Below are 20,428 nucleotides of genomic sequence, written 5' to 3' on the forward strand. Positions count from 1 at the left end.
TCTTGAGATTCAACACCTTTATTGATTAATGTTGGAAAAGGGTTGCTGCGTTGAGGGTAATACATCTTCTGATGGTTACTTGTCGCATTTTGGCAGTGCTACTTCATACATGGTCAGTCTTGCCACTGACAGGTGTTTGGTTCTTGCTTGTTGAAGCTTCTCTGTACCTGCATGTGGACCCTGGATGATAAGTTCATGATTCAGCACTATGCCTGTGCTCTTGTCCTCTTCTAGGACTTCTGATTCATCACTGTGTCTGTGCTCTTATACTCTTCTAGGACTGTTGCTGCTATTACTGCTCTGATGCCGGTAGGTGCTCTTTGATTACCGCTGTCAAGCTTGCTTGAGTTGTAGGCCACTGGTCTTACCTCAGTCCATGATTTTGCATAAGGACTTCTATGTATGGCCTCCTTCTTTAATAGTCAGGTAGTTCTAGGGCTTGAGATGAGGCAACTGCTGTTTCCAACTGTTCAATAGCCTAATTCATCTGTTGCTGTATGTAGGATGCGGACCCTCCTCCCTTTCAGTGTTGTCATACAATGCTTGCATGTAGACTGGTGCTAGAGGTATCCGTGTTCTGTAGTGTCCTACTAGGCCCAGGAATGATCATCTGACTTGCTTGACACTAGTTGGCATCTTAGCTTGCAGTCTGAATCTTTTCCTTCTCACTTTTGTTAGATGTCGGGTACCTTGGGTGTCCTAGGAAGATTAACTCTTGCTTGACTAGCTGCAATTTCTCCTTCTGAGGCTCTGCAGTCTTGGTCTTCCAGAAACTTCACTAAGGACACTGCCCCTTCTTGGTACTTCTTTTAGTGGTGGTGGCAATCAACAGTTCATTCACATCCTGTATTTAGCTGTGTGTTTTGTGGATAAATCACTTGGTGATATAGCCCCTCCACAAAGCTATCCTGGTCCAGTAGTATTGCTTCCTTTCTTCTACAACTGGTACTGCGGGAATGAGCCAGTACTGAACTTCTGTTTTAACTTGCTTCTAAATGGCTTTTTGTTCTTTCCTTTGATAAGTTGCTGGAAAGTTAAACTTCTGCTGGTGTGTACTGTATTCTCCTTGGATAAGCTTTAGTACATTGTGCTTCAGCAAAGTCACTGGACATGTACTCCGAGGTCAAGAACTGGGCTGGTATTGGTGACTGCATTTCTCTCATCTCCTGTCCCTTTAAGAATTTCTGATATCACCAGTTCTTGTGGTATCTCCCTCTGCTGTCTTCTGCGTGTGCCGGCTCCAGCATTCATTAGGCACAAACGTATTTCTCCAGTGGGCAAGGTGACTGTAATCATACCTTCTGCTGTTTCCTCTGGAGACATTATGTTCACTGGGGAGTACCCGAAGAAGCCCGTACCTCATATTGGCAGAAGAAGCATCATTCATTTGTCTTCTGGAACTTTTTCTGTCTTGTTCCTTATTATTTGCTTTAAACCCCGGAGCTTCTGTTGCTTTAAATCATGGCATTATCTCTGTAATCTTGCCAGGTAGTACTGACCACTTGTCAGATGTCTTTCTTTGTCCTTCTTAAAGCAGACTTCTTTAGTCTCCAAACTTTCATGCAACCTTCATATTGTTTCTCAACTTTTCTTTTTCCAATCACCTCTCTTTATGATTCATTCATTATTCTTCATACTTTGTCCTTTCTTCACTTGCATATTCTTTCTCACTGCTGCTGGCATGTCATTTTCTTAGTCCAAGTCCACCCAGGCTGGTGTTTAACATAATGATGTTTATGCTGGGAGTTGTTGTTCCTCTTTGTCTTACTTTTCCTGTGAGAGATAGTCTTGTATAGCAGCTTGTATTTCAGGTTACATCTTTGCTTTCTTGCAGGGGTAGGGCTTAACCTCCCAATCCAGTCGATGCAATGGCTTGATCTGTAAGTAAACGTAGAGGAATCTGGTTGTGCATAAAAACAGCTCTTGAAACCCTTGGGTCTCCTGTGGGTAAAGTCACTTTTATCGAACTGCCAGTGGTGACTGAGTACACTGTTGCCGACACAGGAGTTGCACACCTTCATATTCTATCATCTTGTGTGTCGTATAGTGACTTTATCATAGTAAGTTCTGATGGACTCAGTCTTTTCCTGTTTCAAATCTGGGGCTGCTGGTGCCCTGAGTGTCTGTGCATGACACCATCTCTTAAGTCTTGTCATGTACATCTTTCCACTTTCAAACGTTGTTCTATTTTTCTCTGTCGGAATGTCCGTTATGGCTGGGCAATCATCTACTGCATCTGCTTTTAACATGGTGCTTACTGTTTTGGCAGTTGCTGGTCCTAGTATAGCCTCACACAACTGGTGGTAGTCGACCCATGCCGGTGTCCATATGGTTTGAATTCTTTCCATATAGGCATAAACTGCTATTGGGTTTTTTCTAGGATCTGGGGACTCTGCAACTATATTTGCGAGGCCATTGCCATACCATGGTTTGTGGTGTTGGCTCTGTACGATGTATGGTTCGTTCGTCCTGGCTGCATTATCTGGGTTGCGTATTCTCAGTACTTGTGCTGGATACAGAGAAACAGGCAATGATGACCGTCTTTCAGTATTTCTAGTCGCATAGATATCTTGGCATGGTGGTTCATGGGGTGAAATCCAGTTTCCACAATTTGGGCAATGTTCATATCCTTCTGGAATGCAAAACTGACATACCGGACACAATTTTTCTGGAAAATATGTCAGTTTATTCTGTACATTATGCACCTGGGCATGAAAAGCTGTAGAGGCTGTGTCTTGACCCCTTGCTTCTCCTCTTCACCTGATTTGCACCCTTTCGCCTATAGTTCCTGATTGTGGACAATTGTTTACTGGACTCATAGCTTGATTCCAGGTGTCCACCACTTGTTTAAACATGAGGGGAACTTTAGCTGCCTAGTTTCTTTGGTTGGTCTTGTTGGGGTTTCTTGTGATAAAGTATCAGGACACTGGGGCATACTCTGTACACATAGCTCAGGTAAATCATTCGGATTTTCAACCACAGATCCTTCTAAGATAGGGCTGATTATTCGTCACTCTTTTCCTGGCTCATCTTTTTTTCAATTTTACTGTTAGTGAGCTTGCAGATGATTTCATTCTGTTCATACTATGGGTGCCTTGGTGTGCATGCATGTCTGGGTATAGGGGTGGGGTATAGTGTGCAGGTGTTGTTGCTGAAATTACAGGCAGTGAGTTTAACGCTGGTTGTGGTGCTATTGAGTACTCTGGTACAATGGGGAAATCATTTTCCTCATCTCTTTTTCTATTCTCTGCTCCTAATTCTTTTGCTACAGTGATCCAGATGGATGCTTGATCTCTACTATTATGCTTAATTATCCAACTCTTGTTACAGGAGGCAAATTTTTCCCATTTCTCTAGGTCAAGTGTCCCTTCTGACGGGAAGCCTGCTCTTTTGAAAATTTTACTTATTCCTTTCAGAGCTTTACTGCCCTCCCTGTTACTCACAATATCCACGGGTTTGTCGGGCCCTGACATCTTTACAGACCGCGCTCCCATGCCTGGGTGAACGTGCGCGGAACCCCTCCTGATGTGGTATTTTAGTAACTCCTTATGAGGGACTTAAAATCTCCTTTTAAAGCTTTTCTTACCCTCCCTGTTACTAACAATATCCACGGGTTTGAACCCATCCTGATGTGGTATTTTAGTAACTCCTTATGAGGGAATTAAAATCTCCTTTTAAAGCTTTTCTTCCCTCCCTGTTACTAACAATATCCACGGGTTTGAACCCATCCTGATGTGGTATTTTAGTAACTCCTTATGAGGGAATTAAAATCTCCTTTTAAAGCTTTTCTTACCCTCCCTGTTACTAACAATATCCACGGGTTTGAACCCATCCTGATGTGGTATTTTAGCAACCCCTTATGAGGGAATTAAAATCTCCTTGTGAGACGCTGACTCTGAAGAATCTCTTCTATCCTTGTACCTAAAAAGCTCCTTAAATCCGTCTGTGGACAAATGACAGGGGTTGTAGTGTTGCCCCTTCCTCCCTGTGTTGGTGGAAAATCTGTTAGTACTGCTCCCCAAGTGAGACCTGCATAATAGATTATTTCTTCTGGATCACTGAGATGCGTCCCTAATATTTATTGTTAAGTCACTCCAAGGGTCTATCCCTCTGCCTATATAGACTCCTACTTGTACCTTGTGTTCTTGGTAAACTCCCCACTATTCTTGGAATACGTTCACCTTGTGTCTGATTCAGACAGTAGTTGTTCTTTATTACTGACCCAATCCTACCCCTTTAACTGTCTTGCATAGGGACATACAATATATACAGTACAATGTGTGCAGCGGAATCTAGTTACACTGGTTTCATTATTCAGCAGACACCCGACTCCCCCCCACCTTTTCAAAAGCATATTGACAGAGTACATATAACAGTGCAAGGATACAAAAACAAGGATGACAGTAAATGCTATATCTGTTATCTGTGTGCAAGGCAGCTGTTTGAGGCTGCACGGGCAAATGGGTCTTAGACCTGGGATTATGTGGTTCCTAGGCCAATAGGTTATGTTGTTAGATCAATCATTCTCAATGTAATGTTCCAACAATTCCCTTTTTAAAATGACAACCTTTTGTACAATAAAATTCATCATCATTTTCCACATAACCAAATGAGACTTCAGTGCTTGTAATTGCCACCAATCTCGGTGCTACAGACCCTTTGTATTTTCTTAACACAACAACACAGGTACAAGATTTGCATATACCTCTTTGGTTATTTATCAATTCAAACTGTTTATCAGCATTAGAACATATCTTGGCCATGCGCCACCTTTATAAAACGGCTCTATTTTCTTAATAAACATGTATTAGTACTTTCACAATTTAAAAGTTTTCTGCATATTTGATTAATTCCCCCTGTGCACTTGTGGCTAATTATCTGAAATTATTTACCCACAATTCAACAATATAACATACATGTATGGTACCTTAAAAAATTTCTTCTGACTGACACTGGGCTCTTTAAGATATTCTCTGACCTTCCCGACTGGACTTCCGCAGATTTCAAGAAACGCTGAGTTCAAGTGAGCAGGTAGAAATCTACACAATAAATCTCACTTACCGTTTTTTTATCAGCGGTTCCTGAAAGATCAGAGGATTTGTTGCCAGTGGGGGAGATGCTGGAAGATCTCCGGACGAGGTCCCAAATGATAGGGTATGTTAACCTATTCAGGTCTGGTCTATAAACTCTCTGCAGTCATCAGTCAGAATTCTGTTTCCCTTAGCAACCGGTTGGAGATCAGTGAATGAAAAGGTGACACAGGATCATTGTGTAACCTAAGCAGTTCATAGTTGATCTGTCTTAGGGGCCATATAAGGTTTATTTTATAGTAAAAGAACAAAGGATTCATGTGTGCCAATACATTTAGCCAATCAGAATACACCATGTATGTCTTGAAAACTGAAACACATCAATTGTCAAACAGAATTATAATTAGCAATTAGAATATATTTATTGCTTTGCGATTATTAGTTTTCCCGGAACATCCTCTCTGGAGGTCAGGACAGGTTAAAATCCTCCTTGATGTTCAGAACTTTTGGCGATATGCTTGACTGGCCTTGGATACATCTGGTGCTGTGACATTGACCAATTCATGCTTTGAATATAATTTTGAGCTTATGAAATATCTGTGAAGCTTTTAAGGAAACATGAACCTATATTTGTGAGCAGGAGTAAATATCTTAGTTAATGCGAAAAAGCTTGAATCAATATATATTTGCTATACTAAGAAAGCCCCTACACCATCAGCAGTATCTGTGTGGAATCTGTGCAGTATCTGTGCAGTATTTGTGTGGTATCTGTGCAGTATCTGTGTGGTATCTGTGTGGAGTGTGTGCAGTATCTGTGTGAAATCTGTGCGGTATCTGTGTGGAGTCTGCGGTATCTGTGCAGTATCTGTGTGGAATCTGCAGTATCTGTGTGGAGTGTGTGGTATCTGTGCAGTATCTGTGTGGAGTGTGTGGTATCTGCAGTATCTGTGTGGAGTCTGTGCGGTATCTGTGTGGAGTCTGCAGTATCTGTGTGGAGTGTGTGGTATCTGTGTGGAGTCTGTGCAGTATCTGTGTGGAGTCTGCGGTATCTGTGCAGTATCTGTGTGGAGTGTGTGGTATCTGCAGTATCTGTGTGGAGTCTGTGCGGTATCTGTGTGGAGTCTGCAGTATCTGTGTGGAGTGTGTGGTATCTGTGTGGAGTCTGTGCAGTATCTGTGTGGAGTGTGTGGTATCTGTGTGGAGTCTGTGCAGTATCTGTGTGGAGTCTGCGGTATCTGTGCGGTATCTGTGTGGAATCTGCAGTATCTGTGTGGAGTGTGTGGTATCTGTGTGGAGTGTGTGCGGTATCTGTGTGGAGTCTGCGGTATCTGTGCAGTATCTGTGTGGAGTGTGTGCAGTATCTGTGTGGAGTGTGTGGTATCTGTGCAGTATCTGTGGAGTGTGTGCAGTATCTGTGTGGAGTCTGCGGTATCTGTGTGGAGTGTGTGGTATCTGTGTGGAGTGTGTGCGGTATCTGTGTGGAGTCTGCGGTATCTGTGTGGAGTGTGTGGTATCTGTGTGGAGTGTGTGCGGTATCTGTGTGGAGTCTGCGGTATCTGTGTGGAGTGTGTGGTATCTGTGTGGAGTGTGTGCGGTATCTGTGTGGAGTCTGCGGTATCTGTGTGGAGTGTGTGGTATCTGTGCGGTATCTGTGTGGAGTCTGCGGTATCTGTGTGGAATCTGCAGTATCTGTGTAGAGTGTGTGGTATCTGTGCAGTATCTGTGTGGAGTCTGCGGTATCTGTGCGGTATCTGTGCGGTATCTGTGTGGAATCTGCAGTATCAGAGCCTCCATCACTTTACTTGGATCCTATACACAATATGGCTAAACGTAAAGAGCCAGGAGCCACACACTCCACACAGATACCACACAGATACTGCACAGATACCACACACTCCACACAGATACCACACAGATACTGCACAGATACCACACACTCCACACAGATACTGCAGATTCCACACAGATACCGCACAGATACTGGTTGAGGCTAGATCCAAGTGGCCTAAGGGACCTTTTCCATCAGTGGGAGGAGCCACGACACAAGGGGGAGGAGCTAGGCCTGCGGGACTGTAGCTCCCCTATCCACGTCACCAACTATTACCTTTAGTAATTAGGTGGCGAGCGAAGCGAGCCCGCAAGGGTAGTTCTCGGGTACTTTGTTCGGCCGTAGCTCCTCCCCCTGGTGACGTGTCTCCTCCCCTAGGTACGTCAGAAGGTCCCTTCTCCCACTCCGATATAGAATCAACCCTCTTCCATAGGGCAGCCTTACCTGCTGAATTACTCTGTAGTAGATCTATAGATAAATGAGGCCTCTATGTACTAAGCCGTGGTAAGAGACAGTGAGGCAGTTTGTATTAAGCCTGGAGATGTGATAAAGTAGCAGCCAATCAGCTCATGTCTGTCATTTTGCAAACCCAACCTGTAACATGACAGCTATGAGCTGATTGGCTGCTACTTTATCTCTCTCCCAGGCTTATTACATAGACTGCATAATGTGATGTCTCCCTGTAATGCCATCAGCCAGGCTGTATACATCACTCTGTGACATCTGAATGTTGTACCAACAAAGGAAATGGTTCCCTCCACCGCGTATAGCCGATGAGTTCAGTATAAGTTCATGATGTCATCACATCTGGTTACGTGGCGCTATAGCGTCTGATCGCCATATCATTAGGTGTTACCGGGTGCAGTATGGAAGCATCTGCCAGTAGTAACAGAGATAAAAGCTGGTGTTTGTGCTCTGTGACTAAACACTGTGCCGCTACGGTGGCCACACACACAAACACGGGCTCTGCCAGGCAGGCATATGGCGCGCCTCTCTTCCACTGCCGCCCACGGTTACCCACATGTCTTGATCTTGCGCTGGCTGCCAGACAAATCCGAGCGTCACTGAAGCGTGGAATCAATCCCTGTAATGTGCAGCGCTGTGTCAGGCCTTGCAGAGCATGAATGGCAGCTAGGTGCTGTTACATGTCTGACGCTGGTCACATGAGGCCTGATTCAGCGGACCTGTGTCACTATGCTAACGCTGCTGCCACCTGGCAAAGGACTGAGACGCACGCTGGCGGTCTGGCTAATCTCAGCTTCTGCGTACACAAAGGCAGCGTCATTCGCAGATGCGTCGATAATCTCTCAGAATGGCCGCATGTCTTGATACGCACCCTGAAACTGGTTGTGACATGCCTGCGTTTTATCCGCCACCACCTGTAATGCCCCAAAAAAACGCTTCCTGACTGTCAGTCACTTTGCGAGTAAATCCTGAGAGCGACATCGTGGTACCGTGACGTAGACGCGTGCGCAGATTGCCAACAATTGCTCAACTGCAAAAACATCTACGTTCTGTATGTGGATCCAGCCCGTGGTAATAAAGACTCGTGTATGTCCCATGTGTGCCCTAGAGATCGCCCCAGTCTTTTATTACTCTAATAGCGGCTACACTCCTAGAGATGATTGGCTGCGCACAATCCTCACCTTTCCGGGCCCCCGCCCCTGCCGGTTCCAGGTGATAAATGTACCCAGTGTGATTCTGGGCGGTAAGATCCGTGATACATGGGTCCCTATATTGTGCTGAATAGAATATACTGTAGGTGTTTATATGCTGCACATGAGACATCTCCGCTCCCAGCGTCCAGGTGGTGCTGTCTCTCAGACCTGCCGCTGTGTCCTACACCAGGGATGAGCGAGGCATTAGGAGTCTGAGGCTCGGCGTAGCAGCTGATTCTCTGCATTTCCTGCTGCTGGGAGAGGAAGGAAGTCTTTCTTGCCAGCTGATGGGCAGTAATTGCTGACTCTATTGAAATCTGCTTAAGTGATAATTAATGACAGAAGAAAACATGTCTGTGTTTATCCTGACACCTGCTCATGTCCTGCCTGTGCTTCCTGATATGCTGCTGTGCGGCGACCTCTGGCTGTAGCCTCTTGATATGCTGCTGTGCGGCGACCTCTGGCTGTAGCCTCTTGATATGCTGCTGTGCGGCGACCTCTGGCTGTAGCCTGCTTGTGTTATTACTGTCTCTGTATTGCAGCAGTGGGAGAGGGGTCTCTCTTTGCAGCATCCTGCGCCAAACCAGTACTAACGTGTTATCCTTCCCAGCAGCCTGGCCACCTCCACTCAGCAACATGCTGCTCCGCTCATACCTCCCCCCCCCCCACTCTGCCCACTACCCAACCGCACTCCGCTCAACACAGAGCTCCATCATCTCCAGCCACCTCCACTCAGCAACATGCTGCTCCGCTCATACCTCCTCCCCCCCACTCTGCCCACTACCCAACCGCACTCCGCTCAACACAGAGCTCCATCATCTCCAGCCACCTCCACTCAGCAACATGCTGCTCCGCTCATACCTCCTCCCCCCCACTCTGCCCACTACCCAACCGCACTCCGCTCAACACAGAGCTCCATCATCTCCAGCCACCTCCACTCAGCAACATGCTGCTCTGCTCATACCTCCTCGCCCCCCTCCACTCTGCCCACTACCCAACTGCACTCCACTCAACACAGAGCTCCATCATCTCCAGCCACCTCCACTCAGCAACATGCTGCTCTGCCCATACCTCCTCCCCCCCCACTCTGCCCACTACTCAACCGCACTCCGCTCAACACAGAGCTCCATCATCTCCAGCCACCTCCACTCAGCAACATGCTGCCCTGCCCATACCTCCTTCTCCCCACTCTGCCCACTACCCAACTGCACTCCACTCAACACAGAGCTCCATTATCTCCTGCCACCTCCACTCAGCAACATGCTGCTCCGCTCATACCCCCCCCCACTCTGCCCACTACCCAACTGTACTCCACTCAACACAGAGCTCCATTATCTCCTGCCACCTCCATTCAGCAACATGCTACTCAGCTCATACCTCCTCCCCACTCTGCTCACTACCCAACTGCACTCAACTCAACACAGAGCTCCATCATCTCCTGCCACCTCCACTCAGCAACATGCTGCTCCACTCATGCCTCCTCCCCCCTCTCCACTCTGCCCACTAGCCAACTGCACTCCACTCAACACAGGGCTCCATCATCTCCAGCCACCTCCACTCAGCAACATGCTGCTCCGCTCATACCTCCTCCCCACTCTGCTCACTACCCAACTGCACTCCACTCAACACAGAGCTCCATCATCTCCTGCTACCTCCACTCAGCAACATGCTGCTCTGCTCATACCTCCTCCCCCCCACTCTGCCCACTACCCAACTGCACTCCACTGAACACAGAGCTCCATCATCTCCTGCCACTTCCACTCAGCAACATGCTGCTCCACTCATACCTCCTTCCCCCACTCTGCCCACTACCCAACTGCACTCCACTCAGCACAGAGCTCCGTCATCTCCTGCCACCTCCACTTAGCAACATGCTGCTCCACTCATGCCTCCTCCCCCCTCTCCACTTTGCCCACTACCCAACTACACTCCACTCAACACAGAGCTCCATCATCTCCTGCAACCTCCACTCAGCAAAATGCTGCTCCACTCATACCTCCTCCCCCCCTCCACTCTGCCCACTACTCAACTGTACTCCACTCAACACAGAGCTCCGTCATCTCCTGCCACCTCCACTCAGCAACATGCTGCTCCGCTTATGCCTCCTCCCCCCTCTCCACTCTGCCCACTACCCAACTGCACTCCACTCAACACAGAGCGCCATCATCTCCTGCCATCTCCACTCAGCAACATGCTACTCAGCTCATACCTCCTCGCCCCCCTCCACTCTGCCCACTACCCAACTGTACTCCACTCAACACAGAGATCCATCATCTCCAGCCACCTCCACTCAGCAACATGCTGCTCTGCTCATACCTCCTGGCCCCGCTCCACTCTGCCCACTACCCAATTGCACTCCACTCAACACAGAGCTCCATCATCTCCAGCCACCTCCACTCAGCAACATGCTGCTCTGCCCATACCTCCCCCCCACTCTGCCCACTACCCAACCGCACTCCGCTCAACACAGAGCTCCATCATCTCCAGCCACCTCCACTCAGCAACATGCTGCTCTGCCCATACCTCCTTCTCCCCACTCTGCCCACTACCAAACTGCACTCCACTCAACACAGAGCTCCAATATCTCCTGCCACCTCCACTCAGCAACATGCTGCTCCACTCATACCCCCCCCCACTCTGCCCACTACCCAACTGTACTCCACTCAACACAGAGCTCCATCATCTCCTGCTACCTCCACTCAGCAACATGCTGCTCTGCTCATACCTCCTCCCCCCCACTCTGCCCACTACCCAACTACACTCCACTCAACACAGAGCTCCATCATCTCCTGCCACTTCCACTCAGCAACATGCTGCTCCACTCATACCTCCTTCCCCCACTCTGCCCATTACCCAACTGCACTCCACTCAACACAGAGCTCCTTCATCTCCTGCCACCTCCACTTAGCAACATGCTGCTCCGCTCATGCCTCTTCCCCCCTCTCCACTCTGCCCACTACCCAACTACACTCCACTCAACACAGAGCTCCATCATCTCCTGCCACCTCCACGCAGCAAAATGCTGCTCCACTCATACCGCCTCCCCCCCTCCACTCTGCCCACTACCCAACTGTACTCCACTCAACACAGAGCTCCATCGTCTCCTGCCACCTCCACTCAGCAACATGCTGCTCCGCTCATGCCTCCTTCTCCCCACTCTGCCCACTACCCAACTGCACTCCACTCAACACAGAGCTCCATCATCTCCTTCTACCTCCACTCAGCAACATGCTGCTCTGCTCATACCTCCTCCCCCCCACTCTGCCCACTACCCAACTACACTCCACTCAACACAGAGCTCCATCATCTCCTGCCACCTCCACTCAGCAACATGCTACTCAGCTCATACCTCCTCACCCCCCTCCACTCTGCCCACTACCCAACTGTACTCCACTCAACACAGAGCTCCATCATCTCCTGCCACCCCCACTCAGCAACATGCTGCTCCGCTTATACCTCCTTCTCCCCACTCTGCCCACTTCCCAACTGCACTCCACTCAACACAGAGCTCCATCATCTCCTGCCACCTCCACTCAGCAACATGCTGCTCCGCTTACACCTCCTTCTTCCCACTCTGCCCACTACCCAACTGCACTCAACTCAACACAGAGCTCCATCATCTCCTGCCACTTCCACTCAGCAACATGCTACTCAGCTCATATCTCCCCCCCCCCTCCACTCTGCCCACTACCCAACCACACTCCACTCAACACAGAGCTCCATCATCTCCTGCCACCTACACTCAGCAACATGCTGCTCCGCTCATACCTCCTGCCCACTACCCAACCGCACTCCGCTCAACACAGAGCTCCATCATGTCCTACCACCTGCGCTCAGCCTAGCACCTGGCCTCACCTACACCCACCTGCCCTCACCCTAGCACCTGGCCTCACCTACACTCACCCTAGTACCTGGCCTCACCTACACCCACCCAAGCACCTTGCCTCACCTACACCCACCTGCACTCACCCTAGCACCTGGCCTCACCTACACCCACCTGCACTCACTCTAGCACCTGGCCTCACCTACACCCACCTGCACTCACCCTAGCACCTGGCCTCACCTGCACTCTCCCTAGCACCTAGCCTCACCTACACCCACCCTAGCACCTGGCCTCACCTACACCCACCTGCCCTCACCCTAGCACCTGGCTTCACCTACACTCACCCTAGCACCTGGCCTCACCTGCACTCACCCTAGCACATGGCCTCACCTGCACCCACCTGCACTCACCCTAGAACCTGGCCTCACCTGCACGAACCCTAGCACCTGGCCTCACCTACACCCACCTGCACTCACCCTAGCACCTGGCCTAACCTGCACCCACCTGCACTCACCCTAGCACCTGCTCTCGCCTGCACTCACCCTAGCACCTGGCCTCGCCTACACCCACCTGCACTCAGCCTAGCACCTGGCCTCTCCTGCACCCACCGTAGCACCTGGCCTCTCCTGCACCCACCGTAGCACCTGGCATCACCTGCACCCACCCTAGCACCTGGCCTCACCTGCACTCACCCTAGCACCTGGCCTCACCTGCACTCACCATAGCACCTGGCCTCACCTGCACTCACCGTAGCACCTGGCCTCACCTGCACTCACCCTAGAACCCAACCTCACCTGCACTCACCCTAGCACCTGGTCTCACCTACACCCACCTGCACTCACCCTAGAACCTGGCCTCACCTATACCCACCTGCACTCACCCTAGCACCTGGCTGGGGATCCGGTCTCTAGGTCGACAGTAACTCGACAGGGTTTCTAAGACATGAGTTTTTCACGATTTTTTCCCTTTTTTTAAGACCTTTTCATACTTAATGATCCACGTGGACTACGATTGGAACGGTAACCTGTGCCGAGCGAAGCGAGCCATGCGAGGGGATACGGTGCACTAATTGGGGTTCCCGGTCACTCTACGAAGAAAACAACACCAAAAAAACATAAAAAACTCATGTCGACCTTTTGACCTGTCGACCTAAAGACCCTGTCGACCTAGTTACTATCTACCTTCCATACCACACCCCCTGGCCTCACCTGCACTCACCCTAGCACCTGGCCTCACCTGCACTCACCCTAGCACCTGGCCTCACCTGCACTCACCCTAGCACCTGGCCTCACCTACACCCACCCTAGCACCTGGCCTCACCTGCACTCACCCTAGCACATGGCCTCACCTACACCCACCCTAGCACCTGGCCTCACCTGCACCCACCCTAGCACCTGGCCTCACCTGCACTCACCCTAGCACCTGGCCTCACCTGCACTCACCCTAGCACCTGGCCTCACCTACACCCACCCTAGCACCTGGCCTCACCTGCACTCACCCTAGCACCTGGCCTCACCTGCACCCACCCTAGCACCTGGCCTCACCTACACCCACCCTAGCACCTGGCCTCACCTGCGCTCACCCTAGCACCTGGCCTCACTTACACCCACCCTAGCACCTGGCCTCACTTACACCCACCCTAGCACCTGGCCTCACCTGCACCCACCCTAGCACCTGGCCTCACCTACACTCACACTAGCACCAGGCCTCACCTGCACTCACCCTAGCACCTGGCCTCACCTACACCCACCTGCACTCACCCTAGCACCTGGCCTCACCTGCACCCACCCTAGCACCTGGCCTCACCTACACTCTCACTAGCACCTGGCCTCACCTACACTCTCACTAGCACCTGGCCTCACCTACACTCACACTAGCACCTGGCCTCACCTGCACTCACCCTAGCACCTGGCCTCACCTACACTCACACTAGCACCTGGCCTCACCTACACCCACCTGCACTCACCCTAGCACCTGGCCTCACCTACACTCACCCTAGCACCTGGCCTCACCTACACTCACCCTAGCACCTGGCCTCACCTACACTCACACTAGCACCTGGCCTCACCTGCACCCACCCTAGCACCTGGCCTCACCTACACTCACACTAGCACCTGGCCTCACCTGCACTCACCCTAGCACCTGGCCTCACCTACACCCACCCTAGCACCTGGCCTCACCTGCACTAACCCTAGCACCTGGCCTCACCTACACTCACCCTAGCACCTGGCCTCACCTGCACTCACCCTAGCACCTGGCCTCACCTGCACTCACCCTAGCACCTGGCCTCACCTGCACTCACCCTAGCACCTGGCCTCACTTACACCCACCCTAGCACCTGGCCTCACCTACACTCACCCTAGCACCTGGCCTCACCTACACTCACCCTAGCACCTGGCCTCACCTACACTCACACTAGCACCTGGCTTCACTCCTTCTCACTCGCATGTCGTCTGGCTCAGCCTCCACCCCCGTGCACACACTACTGTGGATCATGTACTGGAGCTGTGTAATATTGCAGGGTAGCTGGAGGCTACAGGTGGCGCCCGGTGACGTTGCGCGGTGCTGTTTGTGCAGATGCATTCTGTAACATAGTCACCTTCTTAGGTTTTCCATTCACAGGGATAGGACACAGATGCTGAGACTAATACCATGTAATGTGTATCCGCTTACTGCAGCGCTGATCCTCAGGAGGTGACCACGAGCAGGACGTGTGTGTACCCCTCAGGGCTGCTCCCAGTAGCCCCAGACCAGGTCACGTCTTCCAGCAGGCAGGCCTCTTGTGGTTATTATACAAAGGAACAATAAACATAAAACCTTAATTAACCCAATACTAGCTGATGTGCCCGGTTTTAAACGGGCAGAGGTTTGCTGGGTGGACATTTTACCTCTTTTCACCCCCTTTGGAATCAATAAACCATAGTATCACTGCTTAGTGGGTGGCTGCACATAACTGTCACATGTTCCAGGTCACCCAGCAGCAGGTGCACAGGCAGAGTTCACCAACTGTCACATTTTCCAGAGCACAGTGGTAAAGCATTGTAATTGGTTGGCAGACATTTTGCCACATAACTCAAAAACAAAGCAACCAATCACAACACCAATATAATTATGCACATCTACGGACCAAGAGCTGTACTTTGGCATATGATGTGCCCTCCTCAGGCAACGGCATCACAGAAATAGGGCACAGAAATCGTCTTCACGCTATTAATATATATATATATTTATATATATATATATATATATATACACACATACACATACACATACACACACAGCAGTGTCTTGTACTAGTCACACATATTTCACTGCCACCAGGGCAGGAATGGAAATGCTGGACTATGTATGTATCTATCTATCTATCTATCTATCTATCTATCTAGGTTATGTTTTGTATATATGTACAGTATGTATGTATCTACTTAGGTTATGCTATGTATGTGTGAGTATGTATGTATCTAGTTATGTGTGTGTATATGTGTGTATGTACGTATGTGTGTGTGTATCTAGTTATGTGTGTGTGTGTGTGTGTGTATCTATCTAGTTGTGTGTGTATGTATCTAGTTGTGTGTGTGTGTGTGTTTGTGTGTGTGTGTGTGTGTGTGTGTGTTTATCTATCTAGGTTATGTTATGTATAGTATGTATGTGTGTGTGTGTGTGTGTGTGTATGTATCTAGTTATGTGTGTGTATGTATGTAGCTAGGTTATGTGTGTGTTTGTGTGTATGTAGCTAGGGTGGGTGTGTATCTAGTTATGTGTGTGTGTGTGTGTGTGTGTGTGTGTGTGTTTATCTAGGTTATGTTATGTATAGTGTGTGTGTGTGTGTGTGTGTGTGTGTGTGTATCTAGTTATGTGTGTGTGTGTGTGTGTGTGTGTGTGTGTGTGTGTGTGTGTGTGTGTGTGTAGCTGGGGGTGTGTGTGTGTGTGTGTGTATGTATCTAGATATGTTATGTGTGTGTGTATATGTGTATGTATGTATGTATGTATGTATGTATGTAGCTAGGTTATGTGTGTGTGTATGTATGTATGTATGTAGCTAGGGTGTGTGTGTGTGTGTGTGTGTGTGTGTGTGTGTGTATCTAGATATGTTATGTATATGTGTGTATGTATATGTGTGTGTGTGTTTATGTATGTAGCTAGGTTGTGTGTGTGTGTGTGTGTGTGTGTGTGTGTGTATGTATCTAGATATGTTATGTATACATGTGTATGTATGTAGCTAGGTTATGTATATGTTTGTGTGTGTGTGTATGTATGTATGTAGCTAGGTTGTGTGTGTGTGTGTGTGTGTGTGTGTGTGTGTGTGTGTATGTATCTAGATATGTTATGTATATGTGTGTATGTATGTATGTATGTATGTATGTAGCTGGGTTATGCTATTTATGTATGTGTCTAGTCATGCTATGTGTGTGTATATATATATATATATATATATATAAAACGTGTATGTATCTAGTTGTAGCCATGCTTAATATTTATGGCATACCTCTTGGGATCTGGTGTAAATTATAGCTAAGTGTGTGCATAGTAATTTTGGTACTGGTATATGCTATGTAAATAGTACAATAATGCCGTGTTGAAGTTACGGATGTGGCAGTGTCAATGAACTATGCTTTCTAGTTTATGGCGTGAGGAGAGGGGAGCGCGAGGGGAGCGCGAGCTACCTGAGAGGAGATAAGAGCCCAGGGGGTGACAGTTGAGGAGGAGCGGTTGAATGGTGGGCAGGCGGCACAGTGGCGCAGAGGATCTTGCGGTGCCATCGCAGGTCTGAACAGGGTGGCAGCAGCTAGCAGAGATTAGTGAGAGAGAAGCGGCTCCGCTGAGCTGGTGTGGAGAGACACTGGTGAGATAACAGGCAGCATCAGCGGAGAGGTCCGGAGTCGCAGCGGTAGTTAGGTGCTGCCAGGAGATCGCAGGTAGTTTATGGGCCTCCACATCCCTGCACTGCAGTAAGGCTGGGAACACGAAGGAGGAAAGAGTAGGGGGGAGCCAGATGACTACATATAACCGCGGCTAGTGTAAGTGACCAGAACTAGCCTTAGGCACTGGCATAGCACGCCTTCCACCATTCCCGGCCGCCATTAGACAGCCTCCGCACACCTCATATCTGCCATTCAGTCCACACTGTGTAATATATGAATGAGGTAACTTACATGGATAATCACCACACTGTGTAATATATGAATGAGGTAACTTACATGGATAATCACCACACTGCTCCCATTCATTACTAGACTGTAAATAGCACATTGCTCCTATAAGGGTGCATACACACGGTGAGATTCGGACTTATCCGATTCTCACCGTGCGACAGGGGGCCGGGTCGGCACTTAGCCAGTATCGCAAGCACATAATGAGTGTGCTTGCGATGCTGGCTATGTGCGATGTCAATCCTGACTATCTCTTCTATAGAGATAGCCAGGATTGACTTGCCTGCACAGCCTATTTTTTCTGCCGATGCCGACCGCGCGGGGCCGCGCATCGGCATCGGATCGGGATCGCAAGGTGACTGTCACCTTGCGATCTGCACTATCTTTTCTTCCGATTCTGACTATATAGTCAGAATCGGAAGAAAATATCTTACCGTGTGTACACACCTTAAGAGACTGTTCACAGATGCGCTGGAGGGTGTGACGCCCAGAGGATCCAGAGACTTGGAAATAGGGTTCACTCCACTAGTGTACTGTAGAACCAATGGCCCTCATTCCGAGTCGTTCGCTCGCTAGCAGATTTTAGCAACAGTGCACACGCTAAGCCGCCGCCCTCTGGGAGTGTATCTTAGCTTAGCAGAATTGCGAATAGAAATTTATTAGCAGTTTCTGAGTAGCTCCAGACTTACTCCTACATTGCAATCAGCTCAGCCCGTTTCGTTCCGGGTTTGACGTCACAAGCACGCCCTGCGTTCGGCCAGCCACTCCCCCGTTTCTCCAGACACTCCTGCGTTTTCTGCTGACACGCCTGCGTTTTTCCGCACACTCCCTGAAAACCGCCAGTTTCCGCCCAGAAACACCCACTTCCTGTCAATCACACTCCGATCACTTCAACGATGAAAATTCTTCGTTCGGACGTGAGTAAATCTGCTAAGTTTTGTGCTAAAATACTTAGCGCATGCGCACTGCGTACCATGCGCATGCGCATTTTCGCCTTAATCACTCCGTTGCGAAAATCGGCAACAAGCCAACAACTCGTAATGACCCCCTTTATCCATTACTGCATGTAAATCTGAGGCAAGAATAGACTATTATCTTTAGTAACAAAGCGGCTGACTCTCATGTGATAAAACGCTCAGGACAGTGTGAGGGGGAAATGCTGCTTATACAGATGGACTTTGGCCAAATTGCAGAGTTACATTGTATAAAGGGCCGGCTCTAGACCTTGTGGCGCCACCCCCCTCCTCCTCTCCAGGTAAAAAACAGTTGGTGCACGCCGAGGGCGCGTGCCCCAAAATAGGGGCGTGGCTTCTTCACATTTATTCCCCTGTACTTGTGCCCTCAGTAGTTGTACCCCCAGCAGCTGTGCCCCCAGTTAATTTTCCCTCAGTAGCAGTGCCCCCTATAGTAATGCCCCCAGTTGCTGTGCCCCTTGTAGCTGTGCCCCCAGTTGAGTTGCACCCTGTAGCAGTGCCCCCAGTATGTGTGCCCAGTAGTTGTGCCCCCTGTAGATCTGCCCCTTGTAGCTGTTCCCCCTGTAGTAGTGCCCCCAGTATGTGCCCCCTGTAGTAGCGCCGCTTTGAAACCCTAAATAAAACCCACAATACTTACCAGCCTCACTCCTGCTTCCGGATCGCTGCTGCTGTCTCCGGGCGCCGGCTCCTCTCTATGGGAGAGATATCATGACGTCTCTCCCACAGCAGCGCCGCACTGACACTAGGGGTCAGTTTTGACCTCTAGTGTCAGTCAGTGATGCCGGCTGCAGCGGGCGCACACGGTGCTCGCTGCAGCCAGGGGAGGGAGGATTAGTAGCGGCTCTTGCCACGGCGGCGGCGGCGGCCCGGGCAAAAAGCCTGCTTGCCCATGTCAAGAGCCGCTACTGATTGTATACTATTCTCGCCAGTGACTACCAGGTTTTATTAGTTTTGCCACAACGTATCAGCATCGACTGAGAGAGGTTTAACATATACTCTGTGGAAACAATTGTATCCGGCTTAGGAGTACAGGAGACAGGTCACAGGTGAGGATGGTTACCTTTAGTAGCCATTCAAACCCGTTTGTGTCAACTTGTGTGTTATCAGGCCAAAATCTCCAGGGTATGTAAACTTTTGATCAGGGACATTTGGGTAGTTTCTGTTGTCATTATGATTTAAAAAGAGTAAACACAGTTGTCTGACAATAAATGGCTTCACCCAACCACTAACCACGAGTGAAAGAAAAGTTTGTGAGTTATCATTCATATTGTCTGACAGATGGCCAGAAAATCACACATTCTGCACAGCTGTATATAAATATATGGATGTATAGATATAGATATACAGGAGGTGACACTGCGATGCGGCTGTGTAAGTGACAGCATATGGTCATCCCTGTGTAGATCGGCTTTGGCATTGCACTGATATGAGAGATTTGCAGGATCAGAGCGGATTGATTCCTTTACAGCTAGATAAGTCCTGTATTTCTATGCCTGACCTCGGCTGCCTTCCGTGTGGATGGGCCTCCAGTGGCTGGAAGTGGCAGACTGACTTCATAGTTTCTCATTAGGGGATAGCAGTCAGTGCGAGACGTCTGAAGAAGGCCCTGGAGTCCTCAGAACAGCGGAACCTTGCCTGCGGAGACTGCTGAGCCCCATCAGCTGTTAATAGGGAGCTATCGGAAGGCCTCAGTAGAGCCGCCTAGTCCCCTGACAGCAGAGGATACTGCCACTGAGGATCAGCGCCCCTGTGTGATGTGGGAACTGGCAGCAGGGAATAAGCCGCTCTCAGCCCGGGGAGAAGTGACATTCTCTGTATAGAGCCTCATCTGTTCTTCCTCCGGCCTGTGTTACCTGGTTCTTCCTCCGGCCTGTGTTACTTGGTTCTTCCTCCGGCCTGTGTTACGTGGTTCTTCCTCCGGCCTTTGTTACGTGGTTCTTCCTCCGGCCTGTGTTACGTGGTTCT

At 49.5% G+C, this 20,428-nt stretch overlaps 1 protein-coding gene across 6 annotated transcripts in view; it reads left to right on the forward strand.

The window, feature by feature from the left end:
- GPSM1 (G protein signaling modulator 1) overlaps positions 1 to 20,428 on the forward strand; it is a 585,152-nt gene that overhangs the window by 126,244 nt on the left and 438,480 nt on the right. Inside the window, exon 1 of one of the 6 annotated variants that reach the window (XM_063935809.1) lies at positions 17,054 to 17,255. The exons of 3 other annotated variants lie outside the window; for them this stretch is intronic. The gene's annotated coding sequence lies outside the window, so the exon portion shown is untranslated. Of the gene's footprint in view, positions 1 to 17,053; positions 17,256 to 17,302; positions 17,358 to 20,428 lie in introns of those variants that run through there. 2 more of the 6 variants (XM_063935810.1, XM_063935812.1) reach the window with 2 other exon arrangements.

The sequence above is a fragment of the Pseudophryne corroboree genome, chromosome 8 (assembly GCF_028390025.1).
Source record: "Pseudophryne corroboree isolate aPseCor3 chromosome 8, aPseCor3.hap2, whole genome shotgun sequence".
NCBI classification, from domain to species: domain Eukaryota; kingdom Metazoa; phylum Chordata; class Amphibia; order Anura; family Myobatrachidae; genus Pseudophryne; species Pseudophryne corroboree.